The sequence below is a fragment of the Chiloscyllium punctatum genome, chromosome 26 (genome assembly GCF_047496795.1).
Source record: "Chiloscyllium punctatum isolate Juve2018m chromosome 26, sChiPun1.3, whole genome shotgun sequence".
Taxonomy (NCBI): domain Eukaryota; kingdom Metazoa; phylum Chordata; class Chondrichthyes; order Orectolobiformes; family Hemiscylliidae; genus Chiloscyllium; species Chiloscyllium punctatum.
Genome location: NC_092764.1, coordinates 36,020,264 through 36,036,637, shown reverse-complemented (window position 1 = coordinate 36,036,637; position 16,374 = coordinate 36,020,264). Strand labels below are relative to the sequence as shown.

The following is a 16,374-nucleotide window of genomic DNA, read 5'->3' as shown; positions in this document are numbered from 1 at the left end:
AAAAGATATGAATGCATTGGTTTTGATCTTCCACAATTCCCTAGATTCTAGAACAACACTCCTGGATTGGTAACTAGTAAATGTAACCCACTATTTAAGAAAGGAGGGAGAGAGAATACAGAACTGTTACCCTAACATTAGTAGTTAGAAAATTATGAGCAATGTGGTGAAGAATCATTGTACGACTAGGCAGAGCCAACCAAAATTAATGAAAGGGATTTTATGTGGAGTAAATTGGTCTGTGTTTTTTGGGGTTGTAATTCATGAGGTAGCTAAATGGGAACCACTGTTTGTAATGTATTTGGATTTTCAGTAAGTATTAAGTAAGGTGCCTCAGAAGAGGTTATTACACAAAAGTGGGTCCCTCCACATTTGTGGAGGTTATTTTCTTAATATGATTGAGGATTGGCAATCTGTAACTAATATGTTTCTGTCAGAATCAGTGTTGGTTTTCAGTTATTTACTATGTATTAATGGCTTAAGTGAGGGAACTGCGTGTAACACATTCAAAGATGCTGATCATCCAAAGTCATTGAGAAAGTAAGTGGTGTGAAGTGAGACCATACCTGGCACACTGTGTATTGTGGACAGACTTGCCTCAGAGTGAATGTAGCAGAGGCTCATTAAACTGATTCCTGTGATAAAGAGATTGTTTTATCAGAAGAGATTGAGTAGACTATGCTGATATTCCTGAGAGATTAGAAGATATCATTGAAACTTAAAATTCTAGGTATGAAATGTTGGAGTCTCTCCACCTGGGAGTCTAGAACTAGGGGTTGCAGTTTTAGAATAAGTGGTCATTTATTTAGGACTGAGATGAGGAGGATGACTTTCACTCAAAGTGATGTGAATCTTCAGAATTCTCTGCTGTAGAGAGCTAAGTTGTTGAGTAAACTGAAGATAGAGACCAAAGGACTTTTGGATGAAGGAATTGAGGGCTGAATGGCCTACTTCTTCTGCTGTTTCTTATGCGATGCGACAGTCTAAAAGGCATATCTTTGCATTTACTTTGGAGTCAGTTTGGGCCTTTACACCTCGGAGTTTTGAATTAATGTCGCGCCAATGTTGAATCTGTAGTTTGTATCCATCATAGAACAGTTTAAATATTTCAAACAATCAATCATTTTTCATGCAAAAACAAAATACTGCAGATTATGGAAATCTGAAATACAGACGATAAACCCTGGAAAACTCAGCATGTGGAGAGTCCTTCAGGTTAATGACCTTTCATCTCTGGAGATTCTCCCTCCGTTGTCTCGAAGCTCAAAATCCCCATGCCCAAACCTGCTTCTACCTCCCTCCCAAGATCCATAAATAAGACTACTCCATTTGATCCATTGTTTCAGCCTATTCCTGCTCCACTGGGCTTATTTCCTCCAATCTTGATACCATTTGTTTTCATCTTGTAGAGTCTTTCCAAACCATTTTTCATACTCGAGTTGCAAGTATTATTATTCAGAAATCACTAACAGCTTAATAGAGTGGAACCTCGATCACTTACTATAATTGAGAAGAATTCCCTGGTGAGTAACGGCCAATGATCAATGTGACAATGTTGTAAAGAGGATACTGATCAGATGCTCAAGGGAAGTGAAGAATTCACAAAAATACGGTTCTCTTTATCACGTTTCCTCCTAAATCTCTGTGTGGTGTTGTAAATCTGACAAACAATTTGAAATGAAATGTGAAATAACTCCACAGAGGCGGGTATCCCATCACCAAGTTAACTTTTACTTACATGTGGAAAGTCCTTGACATTGATCCAACTTAGTCCCTCTCCCACTGCAACTCCCAGGTCATTTCCTCTGCCCTGAAGCTCTTCAAGCATGTCCTGAAACAGACTCACACCTTTCACCTACCAACCTTCTCATACTTTACCAGTTTCCTCATTTCCCCTTCCCCCACCTCAACCCAGTTCCAAACTTCCAGCTCAGCACCACCCCATGACCCGTCCTACCTGCCTATCTTTTTTTCCACGTATCCACTCCACCCTCCTCTCTGAACTATCACCTTTATCCCACCCCCATCCACCATTGTACTCTTTGCTACCTTCCCCCACCCTCGTCCCTGACATATCACCTTCATCCCCACCCCCACTCACCTATTGTACACTATGCTACTTTCTCTCCACCCCCACCCTCCTCTCATTTATCTCTCCACCCTTCAGGCACTCTGCCTGTATTCCTGATGAAGGGCTTTTGCCTAAAACGTCGGATTTTCCTGCTCCTTGGTTGCTGCCTGAATTGCTGTGCTTTTCCAGCACCACTCTACTCCAGAATCTGGTTTCCAGCATCTGCAGTCATTGTTTTTACCTCGTTGATTTTAACCCTACTGTGAATCCTCTTGCAAGGATGCCTGCCTTGAAGAAGTATTCTTCATCTCTCTACAAGAATCTCAGGGAGTCCGTCTCTCACTGCAACTGCCAGGTCATTTCCTCTGCCCTCAAACTCTTCAACCATGTCCTGAAACAGACTCGCACCTTCCACCCTACCAACCTCGCATACTTCACCAGTTTCCTCATTTCCCAGTTCCAAACTTCCAGCTTAGCACAGTGCCCATGACCTGTCCTACCGGCCTATCTTCCTTTCCACCTATCCACTCCACCCTCCTCTCTGACCTATCACCTTCATCCCCACCCCCATCCACCCATTGTACTCTTTGCTACCTTCCCCCACCCTCCTCCCTGACCTATCACCTTCATCCCCACCCCCACTAACCTATTGTACTCTATGCTACTTTCTCCCCACCCCCACCCTCCTCTCATTTATCTCTCCACCCTTCAGGCACTCTGCCTGTATTCTTGATAAAGGGCTTTTGCCCGAAAAGTTGGATTTTCCTGCTCCTCGGATGCTGCCTGAACTGCTGTGCTTTTCCAGCACCACTCTACTCCAGAATCCAACTTCCTCAGAGCCAGCTCTCAGAATGAACAGAACCTCTAACACTCCGGTTTATTTTATTTTTTATTTTATTAACACTCCTGTTTATATCTGTCAGCCAGGGCTCCCTGATTGGACCAGATTAATTGTCCAAGTCAGGGACCCCATATTCTATGAGGTCCACCTGGCTGACCGCATTATAATCACTACAGAATGTAAGGACATCCATATTACATAGCCTTCCTGCACCCTGACATTAACCTGTATCGTGTCCTCATTGAATCTAATGCTTTTCAAATTTTCCCTCATAGTTTCTTTGAACTACTGCCATTAATGTATTGAGTAATAGCTGAGAAACTTAAATATGCACAAAAATCCCAAATCTGCAATGTTTTCTCTGTCAATCTCCTTGTTTGTTCCTTATTCACTGGCAGGCTTAGATGGATCATGCATTATAGAGGTGGGTGAAACCTCCTAGTGTGGAACTTTGTATCCCATGACAACCAGGAATAAGCAAACATTGATGTGGCAATGGCAATATGGTGCTTAAAAGCTTCCAATGTGTGAATATAATTTGCTGATAATGAAGATGTGAATTCTAGTACCTTACTGTATTTAGTCTTGTATGCAAACAATTTCATGAGATTTAGGGGCAATGAAAATATAATTCTACTGTGAATGCTGAGAGGCAGATCCCACTCAAGCAGAGGTCCAGAGGTAGGTTTCACATTTACTTTTCAGGTTTTCTGCGGGCCAGAAGACAAGATGGGACCTTTAGACCTCAGAAAGGGTCTTGTACATCCCTTTGACTGTGATATGGCATTATTCCAGCCACGATCTAATTTAGACACCCTCTCTGAAAGGTCACTTCTTCAGCTGCTTTAGGTAAGTGGCTGAAGCTGGTGTTCCTTTCCAAGTTCTGGGATCATTCTCCATGTCCTCCTGCTGCCATTTCTTGCCATTGCCTGATGGCTTCACAGTCAGTATGGCTGGCTGCTGAGCAGGAAGCAGCTTGATAATAGTCTGTGGTCCTGCCACAAAAAAATGGCACTGCTTGTATATCCTGAGCTCAGTGGATTCACCAATCAGTTACATGTTCCCTGTGTTGTCCCAAGCTCTTTGCTATTACTACAATTATATCCACCATCAGTAATATATATTGCACTGCCACATCACGATGATGAGGTAGGACAGCTCCCCTTCTTTTTACCCCTTTTAATCAGTGACAACAAATATTTTTGATTTCATTTTTAGCACCGAGCTATCTCGCTTTGATTAAACTTAACCAGAATGAGAATGAAGGAGAATCAGTTCCAAGGTGTTCTTGAGCGAAAGAGAGTGCAGTTATATTACCAACTCAACCTGAGAAAAATGAGAACATGTGAAATCAGATACATACTCAAACACAGGTAATAGGTTTTTGGGAGGCAGTAATGTCTATTATACTCAGCAAGGTAAGGGTAATTGCAGCTTGAAGTTCTTATAGTCCTTATTTGTGAGAGTGAAACCTTCGTTCCAATTCTTTAGCTGTGGTGAACTTTTCAGATATTCTTGTGCTCTCAGTGAATGGTTGTTGTTTGAAGTTGCTTCTCCACAGAGCGCTAACTTTTCGGCTGAATGAGAGAGAGAAATGCAGAACTCATTTCATTTTGGCTCTGCCCTGCAATTCAGCCACAGATGTTGATAAATGTCCATTTGTACATTTCTGAGTCTACTCATTAATTTTTCCAATTGAATGTTCTGCAGAAAGCTTTCATCTCAATATATAACATGCACTATCACCTGATGAAGGAGCGGCGCTCCGAAAGCTAGTGTGCTTCCAATTAAACCTGTTGGACTATAACCTGTTGTTGGGTGATTTTTATCTTTGTACACCCCAATCCAACACCAGCATCTCCAAATCATGACTATTTTCACTACAGTTGTAACAATATATAATTCTGGGCTTCTCCTTTTCACATTATTTGTTGTTGAAATTTGAGAGTCATAGAGTTTACAGCATAGAAACAGACCCTTTGGTCCAACTCATCCAGGCTGACCATATATCATAAATTAATCTAGTCCCATTTGCTAGCACTTAGCCATATCCCTCTAAACCTTTCCTATTCATATACCATCCAGATGCCTTTTAAATATTATAATTGTACAAGTCTCCACCATTTCTTCTCAGAGCTCATTCCAGTCATGCGCCACTCTTTGTGTGAAAACGTTGCCCCTTAGGTCCCTTTAAACTCTTTCCCCTCTCACCCTAAACCTATGCCCTCTAGGTCTGGACTCCCTCAATCCTATCCATGCCCCTTATGATTTTATAAACCTCTATCAGGTCACCCCTCAGCCTCTGATGGTCCAGGCAAAACAGTCCCAGCCGATGAATGGACATAATATATGGCAATAAAGTTGTTGCTCTGTCCCCATCAGCTTCTATTTCAAAGTCTTCCAGATTGTATTGTACAAAAGTCAAGTAAGCTTTTAAAAATGCATAAATGCCAGTATCCCGTTTGAGAAAGCATTTACTAGGTTAATTTACTACTTAAATTCTATGGACTGGATTTTATCGGGGATGAAGTGGCAGGTCCTCATTTACCTGACGTAAAACTCAGGAGCAAGCTAGTCACAAGCTTCTCTGACTTGTTCTGTGCTGTATAATGTCTGGAGGCAAGGCATCTGTACCCATCTTGGTAGGAAGTCCCACCTCCTATAGCTGGCACCTTATCAATTGGCCAGCAGCTCTTTAGACCGAGCAGTACAGCCAGAAGCAGTGGCAGCAGCTTGGATTGAATTCTGTACTTGATGCAGATCACTGCTGTCGCCAGATGTGAAGGTGTGTGTCTGGCTGAAGCTCCTCTTAGGTTGGTAGGAGAGAGTTGTTGGTGAGAGGGATGGGAATCTGGGATGGAGAGGGCAGAGAAAGAGGAAGTGTGAGCCTGAGAAGACTTGAGGAGTCTTTGACAGGGAAAGGAAGCCTGTAAAGGACCTAACTCTCCCTTGGCCGGATATCAATCCAACCAAGGAGATCTGCCAGTCTACACAGTCTCTCACCATGAGTTAAATCACATTGGTGGTGGAAGGAGGCTGTTAATTGCCATTAACTGACTCCTTGAGGGCCTCAATTGATTAAAGACTGTTGGCTTCCCATAGCTGCCCTGTTGCTGTTTCAGTTATTGTACTGTCAGGTGGGTGAATAGGCATTGGAAACTATTTCTCCATGTGGCAACAGATTTTACTCTGAAACTCCAGCCCCCTTCAATCTGCCACCCCATCCTAGTGCCAGGAAAAGCAGTAAAATCTGAGCCCACGGCAGCAAAGAATGAACTTTTCAGCCCAGAGACTTCTCAGGAAAGAATAGATCATGTTTGAAATCACTTGTCTTATCCTGCTGGTTTAATGTATATTATCATTGGCAGTGATCCTGGAAATTTCTGTTGTCAGGACTACCACACCCTCCCACTAAAATGATATTATGTAAATGGTGGTTACCATGGAGAGAAAAATATAAATATACACTTTATAGATAAGAATTGATTGTTTAATTAATAGGCTATAAACTGGTCAATGTCAGTCACTTTAACCTTTCTCTAGTTACTTAGCAGCATGATGTGAAAAAAAGTTGCATCATTCGATTGTCTGACCCTTTTTACTAATTCTCAACAACATCCGTTTAAATATGTCTTCCAATAACTGTAATTTTCCTTCTCAAAGCTATTTAGTCTTTGTTTAAATCATTTACTAGACTGCAATTCTTCAAGTGCTGCACCAGTCTGGAACTCAGAGAAAAGACCCAGCCATTGTTTGAGCATGTCCAACTTGTCTTGCTAGCTTGTGGAATGAACTGCCAGAGGAAGTGGTGCATGTGGGTACAGTCACAGAATTTAAAAGACATTTGGAGATAGGAACAGTTTGGAAGGATATGGGCCAAATGCAGGCAGATGGGACTAGTTTAATTTGGGAACATGGTCGACATGGACAAGTTAAACCAAAGGGCCTATTTCCATGCTGTGTCTCTATGGCCATGTGATGTTGTAGAAAAGTCGAGTCTACTACCTTGAAGATTTCTATTTTATACTTGCTATCATCTCACTCAGCAGGCGTTTGAATGATTAAGCACTTAAACCAAGACAGTTAAATCAAGTCAAGCAGTTAAGTTCCACTACATCTCCCAAAACTGCTCTCATATGGCATTGCTGCCCACTCTGGGCAGCTTCTCAATAGGAGTCCTATTGAGAAAATGGGTCCTATTCTGAAAAGAATATATGATTATACCAGATGAAGATTGATGTGATGGGGTTATGAGTCAATATTACGACCAGGTGGTGTCATGCCACACAAAAATTGTCCACTCTTTATTTAAAACGTATCAGCCATCTTTAACTTGAAAGATCTTATTCATTGTGTGTGTGTGTGTGTTCATATGTGTTAGGGATTTAGTGATCCATCCTGCACCACTCTTATTGCTCCAAAAAACACATTACTTGCTGTAGTGTTGTCAACATTGGGTCAGTCCCCAAATACTTTCAGTAATATTGCCTTTCTTTCACAGACAGAATTCATAGAATCCCTACAGTGTGGAAACAAGCCCTGGGGCCCAACAAGTCCACACCGACCCTCCAAAGGGAAACTTACCCAGACCCATTTCCCTACCCTATTATTCTACATTGACCCCTGACTAATGCATCTAACCTACATACCCCTGAACACTATGGGCAATTTAGCATGGCCAATTCACCTAACCTGCACATCTTTTGGATTGGGAAAGGAAACTGGAGCACCCAGAGGAAACCCACGCAGACATGGAGAGAATGTGCAAACTCCACACAGTCACCCGAGGCAGGAGTCGAACTCAGGTCCCTGGCGTGTGAGACAGCAGTGCTAACAACTGAGCCACCCTGTTGTCCATTTTTCAGAATTATAGAATCCCTCCAGTGTGGAAACAGGCCCTTCAGCCAATCAAGTCCACACTGACCCTCCGAAGAGTAACCACCCAGACCCAATCCCCTACCCTATTACTCTACATTGACCCCTGACTTATGCCCCGAACTTACACATCCCTGAACAATATAAGCAATTTAGCATGGTCAATTCACCTAACCTGTACATCTTCTGAATTGGATGTAGGTTTGCTCGCTGAGCTGAACGGTTCATTTCCAGACTTTTCGTTATCTTACTAGGTAACATCTTCAATGGGCCTCATGTGAAGCAATGCTGAAAATTCCTGCTTTCTATTTATATGTTTGGGTTTCTTTGGGGTGGTGATATCATTTCCAATGGTGAAGTCACTTCCTTTGTCTTTTCTCGGGGTTGTAGATGGGGTCTAACTCAATGTGTTTGTTGATAGAGTTCTGGCTGGAATGCCATGCTTCTAGGAATTCTCATTGTTTGGCTTGTCCCAGGATGGATATGTCGTCCCAGTTGAAGTGGTGTCCTTCCTCATCCATATGTGAGGATACTAGTGAGAGAGGGTCATGTCTTTTTGTGGCTAGTTGGTGTTCATGTATCCTGGTGGCTAGTTTTCTGCCTGCTTGTCCAATGTAGTGTTTGTTACAGTTCTTGCATGGTATTTTGTAAATGACATTAGTTTTGCTCATTGTCTGTATAGGGTCTTTCAAGTTCATTAGCTGCCATTTTACTGTGTTGGTGGGTTTGTGGGCTACCATGTTACCAAGGGGTCTGAGTAGTCTGGCAGTCATTTCCGAGATGAAAAACCTCAACCTGAGCTACAAACCTTCTCAAACTTTTTCTGGATTGTTGGAGGAAACTGGACCACCTGGAGGAAACCCACGCAGACACAGGGAGAATGTGTAAACACCACACAGACAGTCGCCTCAGGTCGCTATTGAACCCAGGTCTCTGGAGCTGTGAGGGAGCAGTGCTAACCACTGAGACACCATGCCGCCCATGCCTGTATGTTTCTTAGTGTGTGGACATATACACTTTATCTTATCAGTGACTGTGAGTTATAAAATTGGTATTCCACTCATGAGTTCTATTGGTGTGGATGAGTCATGATGGTCTGTTATTTGAGAGGTGGATAACTAAAACCATACATGAGATATTTTATCTGTTCTGTCAATGGTCACTAAAAATGTTCCTGGACATTTTTCAGCAAATTTTAAATTTTAAATTTAATTCCCTCAGTGAAGTAGATCTGAAATATGGTGACATTATTAAAGCCATAGACTTTCTTTTTTAAAAAATTGATGCTTCTTTATTCACAAAATCATTTCCAAAATTTAGGCAACTTTTCATCTTAGTAACCTGTTTTCTGAATGGTCACAATAAAGGAGAATCCACGAACTTAGAATCCTTTCTCTAAATTCGGAACTTTGTTCTGATCTATAAGTATTTAACAGAGATGTCCATAGTCATTTCAATACAACAAAATCCTCTAGATTTCTGTGAGTAAAGATTTCAGCTTTTTTCCCAAATCCCTTGGGGTCAGCTAGTTCCCTGTTGTACTGTGCGAAGGGCAGTAGAAAACAACAGGAAGGGAGTAAGGCATTTTTTGAAATCTATTTAGACAAGAATGGAGAGTACTTTCCTCACTTCATTGAGCAGCACTGTTAATAAGATTAGCTTCATACAAGTGGGGTAAAATCTTTGACTTGTAATCATGCTTGAATTGTTATGCTATCCAAAAACCACCATTTGACACACTAGTTGCAGTAGCTACTCCAATTTGAAGTACAATATTGATTAAAAATGCTATTGATTCTTTTCAATATCTTTAAAATTCTTGCTATTTTCCATTTTCAATGTTAACTTTCCAGTAAATATGCTGAACCATAATTGCTTCAGAATCAAATTATTAGGAAAATTAATTATGCCTTAAAATTCAGTGGCTTGAATACTTAAGTGGGTTGGGGATAGTTGGTGTTGGAGATTGGGGCGTCATCAGTGACATCAGTGGAACTGAATGATTGGCATGTTCTCTGTGGCCCAACAAGGATAAATGACAGAGTGAGGCTGATAGCCAAGGTCGGTACCAATGAGGATGGCCTCAATCCACTCTCTCACACAAGCACACATACACACACACACACACACACACACACAGAGTCACACAGACATATGCTCTGTCACACTCACGTGCACACTCTATCAAACACACACACACGTACACATTGTCTCCCTCTCTCCCATATAAACGTACAAAAGCCTATGAGGTGAATTTGCATTTGCAGATTTGTATTTGCAGATACATTCTATTTTGTTCAAAAAGCACACAATCTGTCGGCAGTCAATCCACATGACATTTTATGAATTCCTACTTTGGAAATAGAACCAGTCTGACTCAAGGTTGGGATACAGACTGACCCTAATCTCACACCTTTAATGCATTGTCTGAGCTGAGAGGTCACTTTGTTTATATTGATAAAACTTTAAGTTATCTTGGGACTGTAACTTGAAAGATATTCTGGAATTTACATACTAATCAATCGAAACCTGCATCCTCATTCTAAGTGATTAAAGACTTAACAGCAGTCCAGGTTTGTTCAATGCATTGCATGAGTTGTATGACACTTTGATCTTTTACTAAAAATTCTGTGTCCTATGATCCTGCCCCAGTAGCTACCTGAAGGAGCGGTGCTCCAAAAGCTTGTACTTTCAAATAAACCTGTTGGACTATAGCCTGGTGTTGTGTGATTTTTAAGTTTACCCACCCCAGTCCAACACTGGCACTTCCACATCAGGTTTATTTTGGGTCTTGCAGGGTCTCTTTAAAGATTGCTAGTTTGGTCATATGATGATTAGTTCCATGGGAGACATAAGCACCAAAATTGCACTGGGCTCCTGGAATGGGGAACACAAATTTCAATATTCTAATAAGGCTCCTGCCGCTTTAGACAAATCAAACTGTATCAGTATAAACCAATCAGTGAATAGTAGATTTTAAATATGATTTGCTTAAAGGCCTGCTTTTCTGCAAGATTATGTGGTAAGTGGATGGAGATCCCCTCTCAATATATTTCACAATTTATTAAGGCTGTGTTTATTTGTCAGCACTACCTCTAGGTGGTACAGCAACTGCGATTGTACAGAAACCCAACTTTGCAGTGTTATATCACCACAAAGTAATGCAAAAAAGATGGCCAATATAACAACATTGCCAATATAAAAACACCTGAGTATCACTGAAATCAAGGGACATTTTGCCTCCTGCTGCAATGATCATTAAAAAAAACTGCAATACGAAATGTACAACATCAAAATAAGTTCAGCTCAGTAGCATATCAGGTTTATTCCATCGCATTCATGTTTTTGTTGCTTGCTGGTTCCTATGGGATTTTGAGATAGTGAAAGCATCATTACAGACAGAATTGACATGTCAGGGTGATGTCATCATTGCATACATGAAGGTATCCTGGTGAAGCCAGTGCTATCACAGTGTTATCACCAGTGGCATCTGAGCATGTACAAGCAGTAACCATCTTTGCCACCCATCTTGGTGTTGGCAATACACATTCCAATTTAATGAAAATATGGTGAATGACCTTATAGTTTCTCTCCAACAATACAGGCAAGAAAAATATCCTGCGGCTTCAGTTTAACTTAATGCTTCTGTTGCATTAAAGGCTACAATTGTTTTGTCATAGAAATTGTTGGATGGTGAGATACATCAAGTTTTACTATACCAGCTTGTTGTCACATGATACAAAAATTATGGAGTTATTAAGTAAAAATTGCAATCAGTCTTGCAATTAAATGCACACTATGAAAAGAAAACAGTACTGGGGAGCTTTGGTAGCAATAGGTTCAAATTCAACTTTCTCCTATACTTAATGCACATCATATCTCAAAGTACTCAAGTACTGTAGCACAACATTTCGTTTTCAGACATAAATCCATCTAATTTACATTGGAATGAATCAATACTAACAGGATCCACCATCTCCCATAGATTTATCATTACCCCACACAGAGATTTATTTTACCAGCTAGATGGAGGTAGTTTGGAAGGAAGGAGGAAAGTAGTAGGAAAGGGAAGCTCATATTTTCCTTCTTCCAAATTCATGGTCAGAAGGGGGAGTCTCAGGTGGTTTGGCTGGCAAAAGATGATAGTTAAATGCCTAAACTAGCGTTAGCTTTCCAACAGCCAAACTCGTGTTTTACATGTTTCGGAGGGTTGGTTCCATATGGGGATAACCACGGTAGTCTCCCAACAGGTTCTTGGAAGAGCTTTCCTTTTATGGCCTGTCCATGGTCCACAGTGGGATGCCCCTGATGACAATGGCCACTACAACAGCTTCCAGCTGCTGCTGGTTGGTATATGTCTTGATTGCTGGGGTCTGCCTATATAGTCCAGTGCTGTACTTACCTTCTCTGTGACAATGTCTGGATATTGATGTGTTAGCTGTTTCTTCCTCAAGCCTAAGCAGCTTCCTCAGTTGCTGGTGTTGCAGAGTTTTCTGAGCTGTTGCTTCTGTGTGATTGGGTCACTAACTCTGGGAGGTGGACTGTGTCCCTATTTTGGATGGCAGTCCTAGCAATATCTATTTAATTACGACTGCTTGTCCCTGCAGGGACAGTTTCCACTTTCAGTTAGGACATCTTAACTCTTTTGAAAACTCTTCAGAATGCATGATTAAAGAAAACTGGAATCATCTATGCTTGTTTTCAATTTATTCATGATTTTTGATTAATGTTTGTTGCTATATAAGAATACAGTATATATTTTATAATGAATTTTTCCAATGGTTCATTAGCTGATTTAAAAATATTTTAATTCTACATGTATTAATCAATAAATGACAGAAAACTAAATAAACCATCTATATTGTGTGGATGATAATTTTTTCAAATTAAGGCCATTTTCTTGTTGTAAAGTGTTATTTACAAAATTATTGTAAGTTATGTTACAGCAAGACGTATTGGCTCCAGCAGAGTAAAACAGATGAAATATTCAACAGAACTGCCACAAATCTATTCTGCTGGCTTTATGGTTTTGTCTTACTCAGCTCCTTCTCCGTTACGAAGCACACATTAATGATTTATAGTGAAATCAGAACATTGGGGAATAAGCTGGCATTTATTAGCAATTTCATTAGTTAGTCATTAAATAAAAAGCTACCTCGCAGTGACGTCATTGTCTCCTGTAATGACTTCAAATAAAGGAAGAGCATTCTTTCAGTAGCCTCTGATCGATTAATTATGTTGTGAAATGTTTAAAACCCATTTGAAAGTTCAAACAACATGCGCTCTCCAAAAAAAGCAATTTATTTGGATTCCTGTCACTACTTCATTTTAAAGACAGATCTTTACCCATATAGTCTTTGAGATGAAGTGCAAACATAAAATGTGCCAATAATTTAATAACATTAATGGTCCAATACAAATGGGAAGATTTTATTTCAACTCATTTCACTTGAGATGTTCAACTGCAACTTGCATTTTTTATGTCTATTAAAGTACAAAACATCACCAAGTATCCACGTAAATGAAGGAACAGAACACGGAGGGAAAGTTTGCAAATGGAGCATTGGTTTGTGTAGATTTTTAGAGATGGAGAGATTTGCAAAGAGAGTTCGAGTGAGATGGAATCAGATGCAAACTCTCCTCCCAATAATAGGACAAAAGACACTGAGACATACATATAATGCAAGAGTCAGGAAACCAAACTGTGTGAAGGGTGATTTAAAGGAAGGATGCAGAAATGGATAGGGACAGGGTCTTGGTAGGCTTTGAAAACAATGAACAGCATTTTATTAAATCAAAAAAGTTACATGTAATTCATTAGCTTGGTGAACAAAACTGTTAGTGCAGACCATGTCTAATGATTGAGTGCAACTTTGTGGATGAAAACTATATGGGTATCTGAATATGAATAGAGTTTATGGTGATTGGAGGATAAAAGACTGAACAAAAAAGGAAATGGAATAATCAACGAAAAAGAGAATAAATGTTTCGGTGGAGGAATTTGGCTGTTTTGCAGAGGTGTAAGCAAGAATAGTGTAGGCATGAAGCTCAGCTGTGCATCAAATAGGATCCTCAGGCTCTGTAAAACCTGGTGCAGCCTGAACAAGTAGTTAGGGAAGTGGATGGAATGGGGAACAAAGGTGTACAGTTTATGGCAGGATTTGGTGGCAGTGGTGTTAGACTACACAATGTTCAGCTGAAGGAAGTTCTGTGATGATGTCAGGTAGGTAGTCTAACAGCAAGGAGATAATCATTTAACCATCAAAAGCATTGTTCTGAGCTGGCAAGCAGGTGGAGTTTGATCAAAGTAAAAACCTATCTCACATAAAAATGTTTTTATAATTTAAAAAAAGATTTAACCTATTATTCTAATCAATCTTTTCAGAGATGTTATTACACACCACTGGACCAGATGGGACCTGAACCCAGGCCTCCTGGTCCAAGTGTAGAGCTTACATTCAGGCTTACTGCTTGGGCAACAAGCTTGGTGATTGGCATTACACCCTGTCCATAAATCACACTGAAATTTATAGTGACTGAAAAAAGGAAATGCTTGCATTTATACTGCACCTTTTACAACCTCAGGACAGCCAAAGTGCTTTACAGCCAATAAAGTACTTTTGAAGTATAATTGCTGTTGTGATGTGGCTTTTGCAGCAACTAATTTGCACACAACATGAACCATTAGACTATTCGCAATTTGATAATGGTAAAATCACATGGTATAAAACACAGCCAGGACTCTGGAATAACTTCCCTGGTCTTCTTTGAAGTAGTGCCATGTGATCTTCCATGTCAATCTGAGAAGACTGACAGGACCATTGTTTAGCATCTCATCCTAAAATCAGCAGCTCCAATGGTGCAGCATTATCTCAATACCGTACTGGAGTCTGAGGTTTTGTATTTAAATCTCTAGAATTTAACCTGAACTCCCAGCCTTCGGACTTAATGTTGAGAGTGTAACTAACTGAGCCATAGCTGACTGATTTTTGTCATTACTTGATTTTAGGATTCTGACTTATAAAACAAAATCCTGCCCCCTGACATCAGACAAATAAATGTCTGCTTCCCCTCCTCATTGACTACATTACATTGGTGTGTTAACTGTGAGTGTGTGTTTATAATTTCACTATCAAGCTTTCCTTGTTTGAAGTTTGCTGTTATAACATTAAGTGCTGGAAATACACAGCAAATTGTTCAGGGTTCCTAAAGAAAAGACAGTTCATGAAGCTTTAGGCATGGACCTTCGTCTGTAATCATGAAGTATGTATACTGAATCCATTAAACAGTCTTCTATTTTTATTTCAGATTTCTTTCATTTTCAGTTTGTCTTTTTTATTTTGCTCCCCCTCACTGCATCTGCATCCTCACCTACTCCTGATTGGCAGTTTGTAAAATTAAACATTTTGAGTGAGAGAAACAAAATCAAACTTTGTCAACAATAAAATATATCATTTTTTTCTGATAATTGAAACAATCTTCAACCTTGTAATTAACATATCAATTTTTAATCTAAACGTTAATAAGAAATTGGGCATTGGAAGAAGTAGTGCACTGAACATACAGGGGATTCATGATTAAACAAAAGGTGCTAGTTATGTTAAATTTGAGGCCATCCTGGTCAATCATTAACTGAAACATTTAGCTCTGCTTTAATGTGGATTTTCTGGATTTTGTTCTCAACATTGGACAGATTTCTATATCTCTGATGCTCCCAAATTTCATTTGGAGAAAAAGCTCCAACAAAGCAGTGAATTTATGTTTACTTCAGCTTCCAGAGGCCTGCACTGAATCATATCAGAATTATTTTGGACCATTGCAAACAAATTGTTTCATGTGCAAGTATATTGTGGCTACGATATATGGTTCATGTTGTGACATTAATGTTCATCTAGATCTTCATCAACATCATTTATTATATGAGAAAAGTAAAATGAATCAAGTTGCAGAATTAAGTGCCAAATTTCGGATATAGATTATTTAAAATTTATTTTTCTCACTCTTTCACAAAAGTTTTGAGGTGACAGTTTTCCTGGAAGGTATGCAGAATTTGGCAAATAAGTTAACTTTGTGAATGGGTTTTTGTTATTCAAGCGATATAATTATTTCATTATAATTATATAGCCTGAATATTTCATTGTATTAATTTTTTATTAAAGATTATTTTTTAAATATGCTCCTAAATGATTATCTTCATGTCAAAAGATGGATTTAATTTTTCAAGGATATAATTCTTTATTTCTTAAAAATCAAGTATTTGCATAGTAAAAAGTTCAACTTTGAGGGAAATCTTAAGTTTCTGTCAGAGGCAATTGATTTGTTCATATGCCAATGTAATTTCTCCTAGTAGCCCTAGAATTGGTATTTTGGCAAACAAAGGATAGAAACATTTTATGATCCAGCATATGATGTAGAAAATTAGTAAAGCTATTAAGAGGCTTAAAAACATAATTTTCCTAGTCTGTTACAGTAAGGGCTAATGATGCAGCTGCCTGTTTATTTAAGATAAAACAGTAATGACAGTCAAATGGATAATCTATCTCCAATATGTTTTTACAATCAGCATGATAATAGAATGTTATAGATC

General features: G+C 39.5%; 1 protein-coding gene across 3 annotated transcripts in view; it reads left to right on the top strand.

Moving 5' to 3' along the window:
* Window positions 1-16,374, top strand: part of jph3b (junctophilin 3b) — a 170,576-nt gene that overhangs the window by 113,060 nt on the left and 41,142 nt on the right. The gene's annotated exons all lie outside the window — the stretch shown is intronic.